At 45.8% G+C, this 9,081-nt stretch overlaps 1 non-coding gene across 1 annotated transcript; it reads right to left on the bottom strand.

The window, feature by feature from the left end:
* Positions 1 to 8,640: 8,640 nt before the first annotated feature.
* On the bottom strand, positions 8,641 to 8,746 carry LOC133758978 (small nucleolar RNA SNORA76). The gene has a single exon (XR_009865872.1). It is a non-coding gene; the product is annotated as a small nucleolar RNA SNORA76 (small nucleolar RNA).
* Positions 8,747 to 9,081: the final 335 nt, after the last annotated feature.

The raw sequence follows: 9,081 nt of genomic DNA on the forward strand, positions 1-9,081 counted from the left end.
AGCAATTGCCTCCTTTCATAATCAAACTACTTTAGTGAGTTGTCTATGTCTATCTTGTTTCTCTCCTCACCTTTTAGTTCCTTCTCATCTCGCTTCAATGTGGCTTTTTAAAAAGTATTTTTAAACATTTATTTTCTTATTTGAAAGGCAGAATTACACAGAAAGACCTTCCATCCACTGGTTCACCCCCCAGACGGCCACAATGGGCTGGGCCAAGCCAAAGTCAGGAGCCTGGAACTCCATCCCTGTCTTCCACATGGGTACAGGGGCCCAAGGACTTCACACATTAGCAGGGAGCTGGAACTGAAGTGGAGCAGCCGGGACTTGAACTGGCACTCATGTGGGATGCTGATGTCGCAGGCTTAACCAGCTATGAAACACAATGCCACAACCACTGTCCCATACTGCCGGGACCACAAACCATGTCTCAATATCTTAAGGTTAAGAGCAGTATGCGAGACATACCTGATTGTATTTAAAAACTTTTTATTTATTGGAGAGGCAGAGAAACAGAGATACAACAAGAGCTTCCACCTGCTGGTTCTCTCCCCAACTGCCTGCAACAAAGCCAGGAGTCCAGACCTCAGTCCAGGTCTCCCACATAGGTAGGGGGGGACCCATGTACTTGAGCTATCTGCTGCCTCCCAGGTTGTGCATTAGCAGGAAGCTGGAGATTTGAAGATGAAGGAGATAAAAATTTTTTGAAAAGTTTTTTCAGTGAGTAGGGAAGTAAGCAAATCAGAGAAGCATCCTGAGACTGCTAGGGGAATGGAGCCCCCATGTAATTGGTGTCAAGAGTTTATAATAGGGGCCGACAATGTGGCATAGCAGGTGAAGTCGCCGCCTACAGTGCTGGCATCCCATATGGGTGCTGGTTCCAGTCCCGGCTGCTCCACTTCTGATCCAGCTCTCTGCTGTGGCCTGGGAAAGCAGTAGAAGATGGCTCAAATATTTGGGCCCCTGCACCCAAGTGGGAAGACTCAGAAGAAGCTCCTGGCTCCTGGCTTCTGATTGGTTAGCTCCAGCCATTGCAGCCAATTGGGGAGTGAACCAGCAGATGGAAGACCTCTCTCTTTCTGCCTCTCCTGCTCTCTCTGTGTAACTCTGAAGTTCAAATAAATAAATAAGTCTTTAAAAAATAAAAAGAGCCGGTGCCGTGGCTTAACAGGCTAATCCTCCGCCTTGCGGCGCCGGCACACCAGGTTCTAGTCCCAGTTGGGGTGCCGGATTCTATCCCGGTTGCCCCTCTTCCAGGCCAGCTCTCTGCTATGGCCCGGGAAGGCAGTGGAGGATGGCCCAAGTGCTTGGGCCCTGCACCCGCATGGGAGACCAGGAGAAGCACCTGGCTCCTGGCTTCGGATCAGCGAGATGCGCTGGCCGCAGCGGCCATTGGAGGGTGAACCAACGGCAAAAAGGAAGACCTTTCTCTCTGTCTCTCTCTCTCTCACTATCCACTCTGCCTGTCAATAAATAAATAAATACATAAATAAAAATAAAAAGAGTTGGGGCCAGTGCTGTGGCATAGCAGGTAAAGTCGCCGCCAGCAGTGCTGGCATCCCATATGGGTGCCGGTTCCAGTCCCAGCTGCTCCACTTCTGATCCAGCTCTCTGCTGTGGCCTGGGAAAGCAGTAGAAGATGGCTGAAGTACTTGGGCCCCTGCACCCAAGTGGGAAGACTCAGAGGAAGCTCCTGGCTCCTGGCTTCTGATTGGTGCAGCTCTCGCCATTGCAGCCAATTGGGGAGTAAACCAGTGGATGAAAGACCTATTTCTCTGCCTTTCCTCTCTCTCTGTGTAACTCTAACTTCAAATAAATAAATAAATTTTTTTTAAAAAAAGCAAGAGTTGTGGCCGGTGCTGTGGCGTAGTGGGTAAAGCTGCCCCCTGCAGTGCCCGCATCCCATGTGGGTGCTGGTTCGTGTCCTGGCTGCTCCACTTCTGATCCAGCTCTCTGCTATAGTTTGGGAAAGCTGTAGAAGGTGGCTCAAGTCCTTGGGCCCCTGCACCCATGTGGGAGAACAGGAAGAAGCTCCTGACTCCTGGCTTCGGATTGGTGCAGCTCTGGCTGTTGCAGCCATCTGGGAAATGAACCAGCAGATGGAAGACTCTCTCTCTCTCTCTCTCTCTCTCTCTCTCTGCCTCTGCTTCTCTTTAAATCTGCCTTTCAAATAAATAAATAAATAAATGTTAAAAAAAAGAGTTTATATAATGATCCCAACCAGCCTGGCCATGGTGTCCCTCCTCAGTCCTCAGAGGACCAGACAGTGTGTAAATTGGGTTCATTAAGATTTCAAGTTTGTTAGGTGTGTGCAACAGAGAGAGGGTGCAGGAGCTTACAATATTTGTAAGAAAGTGGTTGAGATGATGGGCCACAGAATCCAACTCGAATTGGGGAAGTCCATCAGGTGGGGCTTGTGACTGGGGAGGATGTCAGGGAGAAGTAGAAGTCCCCCGCGGCAGAAACACTCAAGCAAGAAGAGGCAGGGATGGGGCTTGAGGGCAGCATGTTCGAATCCCTGGTTTCGGAGATGGAGCTGTTTCAAGAAATAATGGACTTCAGAATTCACATTCTGCACTGTGAGAACGGGAAGCCTTAGCCAAGCAGACAGCAAGGTCACTGGGTCAAGGAGCTAAGAGGTCAGAGGGTCAGATGTGTCCAGCATGAAAACAAACATGAGGATGAAAGGAAGAATGAGATGCCAAGGCTGTTCACGAGCAGTTGTGAGTGTCTGGGAGAAGCCTTAGCCATGCTCTCTCTCACACCAAACTTTTTTTTTTTCTTAGCAGAGAGATCAAGAGAGACAACAGATAGAGAGCTTGCAGCCACAGATTTGCTCCTCAAATGCCCATAATAGGACTAAACTGTGTCCAGAGATAGGATCCGATAACTCAATTCTGGCCTCCCATGTGGGTGGCGGGAATCTTACCACTGAGTCACCACTGCTGCCTCTCGTCTGCATTGGCAGGAAGCTGGAGTCAGAAGCCGGAGCAGGGGATTAACCTAGGCCCTCTGGTTCAGTGTCGGACATAGAGATCTTAGCTGCTGGGCTAAAGGATGTCACTCCCCATTTCAACCATTATCATTTTAAGATTAATTAAGTTCTTTGCTAATTTTACAAGCAGAGAGAGAAAGAGAGAGAGAAACTCTTCCGTCTCCAGGTCCACTCCTCAAATACCTACAATAACCAAGGCTAGGCCAGGCTGAAGCCAGGAGCCTGGATCTCTGGTTCTGTCACAAGTGGCCAGGCCCAGGCACTTGGGGCATCTTCTGCTGCCTTCTCAGATGCTGGTTTGGAAGCAGAGTGGCAAGGACTCAAGCTGGTACTCCAACATGGGGGAGCTTAACTCACTGTGCCACAACACATGCCCCCATTTCGACTTTTTAATCTTCATTGTATGAGAGAGAGGAGGTAGAGCAGATTGACCTTGAAATGCTTTGTTCATCAGTTTCCCACTTAGGGTACATATAATTTTAAAGCTGCTATCTATGATTTATTGGTGCCATGAAAAAATAATCAATGCTAATGCAAGCTAAGGACTCTGGGTGATAAAGATGTGCCTGTGCAGGTTCATTGAGTATAAGCCATGTCACCCTGTGGGGGCAGCTATGCAGATGTGGGAGAGGAACAATATGGGAGTTCTCTATACCTTCTACTCAATTTTGCTGTGAATCTAACGTTGCTCTCAAAAAATAGTCTTTTTTAATATTTAGAGAAAAAAAGAGCTTCAGAAAAGCATCAGAGAAATTATTAGGCCAAAACCACACCCATTTCACAATCTCACTGGGAACCAGCTTGCTCTCTGACATTGTAGACTAAACAATCCAGTGGGATTGAGGCATCAACATTTTTAAAAAGCTTTTATTTATTAAATATATTTATTTGAAAGGGAGAGAAACAGAGAGAGGTCCCAACCACTGGTTCACACCCCAAATGCTGCCGATTGCCAGAGCTAAGTCAGACTGAGGTCAGGAGACAGGAACTCCATCCTGGTCCCCCATGTGGGTGACAGGGACCCAGTCACCTGAACCATCATTGCTGCATCCCAGGATGTGTGTGCATTAGGAGGAAACTGGAATCAGGAGCAGAGCCAGGACTGGAACCCAGACACTCCCAAAGAGGATATGGACATCCCAAGAGGAATTTCCAGAGGCATTAATATTTTCATCTACATTTCAGTTTCCACAGCTCTGAAATAAAAGTAGGACCCAATTCCTAACGCAGCCCAGGTTTCCTAGGAAATCTATTCAGAAGTCGGTGGTGAGAGTACTCTACATGGATCTTTTTACTTTCTTTTAATAAGAGTGATCATAATGTGTTCTTAATGCCTTGAGGCTGCTTCTGACCATTTAAGCAGAATGATACCGGCCTAACCTTTCTTTTTCCTCTGAGATTATCTGTCTTCCGTGTTCTCTAAGAACAAAAACTGGTGCTGATGCTATAAAGGCATTGATTTATTTACCCCATACAATAATGTGATTCTGTGAAGTTTTGTTGCCATCATTGTCACTTTGGGCAAACCTTAGACACAGAGAGTTAAGTTTCCCAGAACACAGGGCTGGCAAGAGCTGGAGGTGGATTTGGCATCGAAGGCTGCCCTCCCAGCCCTGCTGGAGGTATCACTGCGTCCTCCCTGGAGGAAACCTTGGTCCCATCCTCAACTCCTCTTCCTCTCCTTGCTTCTCATATCGGCCACTCACCACACTCTTTTCCATCCCCTCAGGGATTCGCCTCTGACTTTTCCTGGCACCAACTGCCCTCCTCCAAGTTGCCAGTCCCTCTGATTCCCTTTCTGCAACCTGTCCTCTGAGATTCTCTAAAATCCAAATCTCAAGCATTGCCTAACAGGCCATAGTTCCTTAGCAGGACATACAAGCCAGCTCCTCATTACATACCCATTGTTCATTCTCATCTGCCTCTCCACCCTCCCCCTAGTAGGCTCTCTAGTTCACTCATTATGCCACCCCGTCTCTGCTGGACATTGCTCTGCAACCACAGGACCCAGCTTCCCAGTCTTAGTTCAGAAGCACTCCCTGAGATCTCCAGGTCCTCACACTGAAATGAGTACAATTCTCCCTTTTAAGTGTCATCTCTTCCTCCTGCAGCCTTGGGGATCAGGCAGGATCCTGTTCATGGCAGTCCCCCCAGTGCCTCCCATTATCAGAACAGTGCATTTTAGTTTATCAGTATATGTTAGTTAGGATGAAGTAAATAAAAACAAATCAACATTGTCTAATCCTTAAACAACCCTACAAATTCAATATTTCCCTCGGCCTTGTTCTATCAAAGAAACTGAAGGTCAAGAATCTGCCTTTGAGGGGTTGGCGCTATAGCATAGTGGGCTGTCTCTGCCTGCAGCACTGGCATCCCATAAGGGTGCTGGTTCATGTCCCAGCTGCTCCTCCTCTGAATTAGTTCTCTGCTTATGGCCTGGGAAAACAGTAGAAGATGGCCTGAGTGCTTGGGCCCCTGCACCTGCATGAGAGACCTGGAAGAAGCTCCTGACTCCTGGCTTTGGAACAGCCCAGCTCTGGCCATTGTGGCCATTTGGGGAGTGAGCCAGCAGATGGAAATGCGCTCTCTCTCTCTCTCTCTCTTTTTCTGTCTGTAGCTTTACCTCTCAAATAAATAAATAAAAATATTTTTTAAAAAATCCGCCATTGAAGCCTGTGCTCTCTTTACTATTGTGTGCTGCATCTCTAAACCTTAGCTATGAGACCTGATCCTTTCAATCAAAGAGAGGAATAAAATGACTTAGAAAATAATGCAAATGTGTCAAAATTTTTCCCTGTGAAATCAGAAAACTGAAATCATTTATAAAACTAGATTGATGCAAGAAAAACTGATTATGGATCCAGCACATGGGGGAGAGTGAGCTTCAGGAGCACAAGAAGAGAGGTGCTGGTGGGAGTGACCAGTTGCCTGGGCAGACACAGCACAGACTGCTGGGTGGCCCTCCTAGCACACATGCTCTTTAGCTGAGAGGCTGGCCTGGGTGACAGACCAGGCTGCTCACTGGCCGTGGGACTCTTCTTAGCCTATCACCAAGAACACCAGAGTGAAGCCAGTCTTGTCCCGTGGACTAATAGAGGAGACTGAAGAAGTCTTCTCTTTCATACCACTGTGGAATCAGACAGTGCCTTTAAAGATTTCCTAAGTGATAAAATAGGAATTTTTTTCCTTGAATAAATTGGATTTTCTGAGTAAAGATTACTCAGCTGGTCCTTACCATAACTCATGAAGACAGGATATAATTCTAGGGTCATCTTCATGGCGAGGAAACACACTCACAGAAGGAAAATGATGTCACTAAGGTCATCCAGTGAGTCAGACACAAATTAGGACAAATCAGGCATCTGGGTTTCAGTGATTAAACTGCCAGGCCTGCTAGTATTCTACGATCAGAAAAGCAGTCTCCATGCCAAGTTTGTTGTGAGCTGGTAACTGTTCAATAGCCATCAGACTATACTGTTCTTTGTGATGGAAAAGCTCCACTCTTTATCTTTGCAAGGATGGCTTGAGATAATAGGTATAAAGTGTAATAGGAGGGGACTTCAAAAAATTAGTGAAAACAGGTGTCCTTTGGTGCAAATTTTTTGCATGGTTTTTTCATAAAATGAATTTTTGATAAGTGTTTTTTGCAAACCCTTCATTTGCATGGATTTCCAAATATTCCATTTCATTTTTAAGAAACTTTTTAAAAAGGATTTATTTGAAAGGCAGAGTGACACAGAGAGAGTGAGAGAGAGAGAGAGAGAGAGAGAGATCTTTCATTCACTGGTTCACTTCCCAAATGCTGGCTGGGGCTAGGCCCGGCCAAAGTCAGGGGCTGGGCTAGGCCAAAATCAGGAGACTGGAACTCCATCTGGGTCTCCCACCTGGGTGCAGGGAATCACTGCGTTCCGAGATATATTTGTAGGGAGCTGGATTGGAATCGGAGCAGCTGTAACTCAAACCAACACTCTGATGTGCGATACCAGCTTCACAGGATGTACCACAACGCAGGACCCTTGCACAAACTTTTCATAGTACCCTTGTATTTAGGGTATGGTAATTGATCAATAAAAAAGTTACTCACTTCTGCCTTTGTGGGAATTGCTTGTCATCTCCCATTTCTCCTGTATTCGAAAAAAATAAGAGCTGTGCCTGCTAACTCTCTGGTATCTGCAAAGAAAATTACAGGTGCAAATAACAACACGCACAGCCCAGTCACTACCCTGCTCCCACTGGCTAACTTTAGCTTCCTGAACATGAACAAAATGAATTGAGTACCTTTTTTACAGCGTACTCTCAAATAGTGCTGGTTGACTATACAAATAGTTCATATTTGGTATCTGTAAATATCTCACAAATACAACTAAGAAAACAAAAATCACCTGTAATTCTAATCAAATTTAAAAACAGTTTGTCTGTTGAAATCTTTATATATGCTAAACTGATTTTCTGTATATAAAGAGAATTGAAAATGAATCTTGATGTGAATAGAAGGGGAGAGCGAGCGGGAAAGGGGAGGGTTGCGGGTGGGAGGGAAGTTATGGGGGGGGGGAAGCCAATGAAATCCATAAGCTGTATTTGGAAATTTATATTCATTAAATAAGAGATAAAAAAAAGCAGTTTGTGATTTCATAGATCTTAAATAGACATCTATTTTATTCAAATTTTAATTTCTTCCATGTTTTATTAGAGCAATAAATATACTAGTTACAATCTGTTCCATACATTTTCTACGCATCTGAGGTTATGTCTTTTCTGTTGATTCTCATTATAAGGTTAAAGAAAAGTTAGAGTTGGGACCTTGAAATACTTCCCCAAGCTGTGTGGATAGCTCCTTGCAGAACTGGACACAGGATATCGATTTTATTAGCTGTGAGGACACCATCAGAGAGTAATGGCCTTCCAGATACCATGGGAATCAGCAGAGGATCTTCTGACTTTGTCTATTGCTGGCTTCTGTGTTTCAAATTGTCTTGCAACCTACACTAAAATGATGTGTCTTAAATCCTCAAAAATCAGAATGTGACATCCAAATAGAAGACATATGTATTAGGGCTATCTGGCTATGCTTTAAAAGCAAAGAAAAAAAAAAAGTTTTGCCGGTTTCTTTGTAAATCTTTGTGTAATATTATATACTGTTGTGCAATTAAATTGTGAGCTCTTTTGTAGCTAGATCAGGAAATGTGATTTGATTGAAATGAGAGTTTTTTTTTAAATTTGAAAGAGTGTCAGATTTTAATATGGTTTCTATTGGGTAAATGAGAATGAAGTGTGCACACTAACCCTTATGTTGACAGAGTGGAATTTCTGTTTGATCAAGAGTTGTAGTGTGGGCGGGCACCGTGGCGCACTTGGCTAATCCTCTGCCTGCTGCGCCGGCACCACAGGTTCTAGTCCTGGTTGGGGCGCCGGATTCTTTCCCGGTTGCTCCTCTTCCAGTATAGCTCTCTGGTGTGGCCCGGGAAGGCAGTGGAGGATGGCCCAGGTGCTTGGGCCCTGCACCCGCATGGGAGACCAGGAGGAAGCACCTGGCTCCTGGCTTTGGATCTGGGCAGCGTACCAGCTGCAGCACACCAGCCGTAGGGGCCATTTGGGGGGTAAATCAACAGAAAGGAAGACCTTTTTTTTTTTTTTTTCTTCACAGGTCGCTGTGTCGCTCGCGGTTAAAAGGGCGGCCTGCGAGGTACAGGCGGCCCCAGTTATGGGCGAGCTCGTGCTCTGGCGCTGCAGCCTGACCCCCGGGAAAGGAAGACCTTTCTCTCTGTCTCTCTCTCTCTCTCTCAAAAAAAAAAAAAAAAAAAGAGTTGTAGTGTGTTAAGCCACCACCTGTGACACTGGCCCATATGAAAGTGCCAGTTTGAGTCCTGGCTGCTCCGCTTCCCATCCAGCTCCCTGCTATCATATTTGGGAAGGCAGCAGATGATGGGCCAAGCACCTGGGCCCCTGACACTCACATTGGAGATCCAGATAGAGTTCTAGGTTTCTGGGTTTGACCTGGTCTTGTTGCACCCATTTGGGGAGTGAACCAGCAGATGGAAATTCTCTCTCTGTATGTCTCTCCCTTTCTCTGTTGCTATGCCTTTCAAATA

Source organism: Lepus europaeus, chromosome 4, assembly GCF_033115175.1.
Source record: "Lepus europaeus isolate LE1 chromosome 4, mLepTim1.pri, whole genome shotgun sequence".
NCBI lineage: Eukaryota > Metazoa > Chordata > Mammalia > Lagomorpha > Leporidae > Lepus > Lepus europaeus.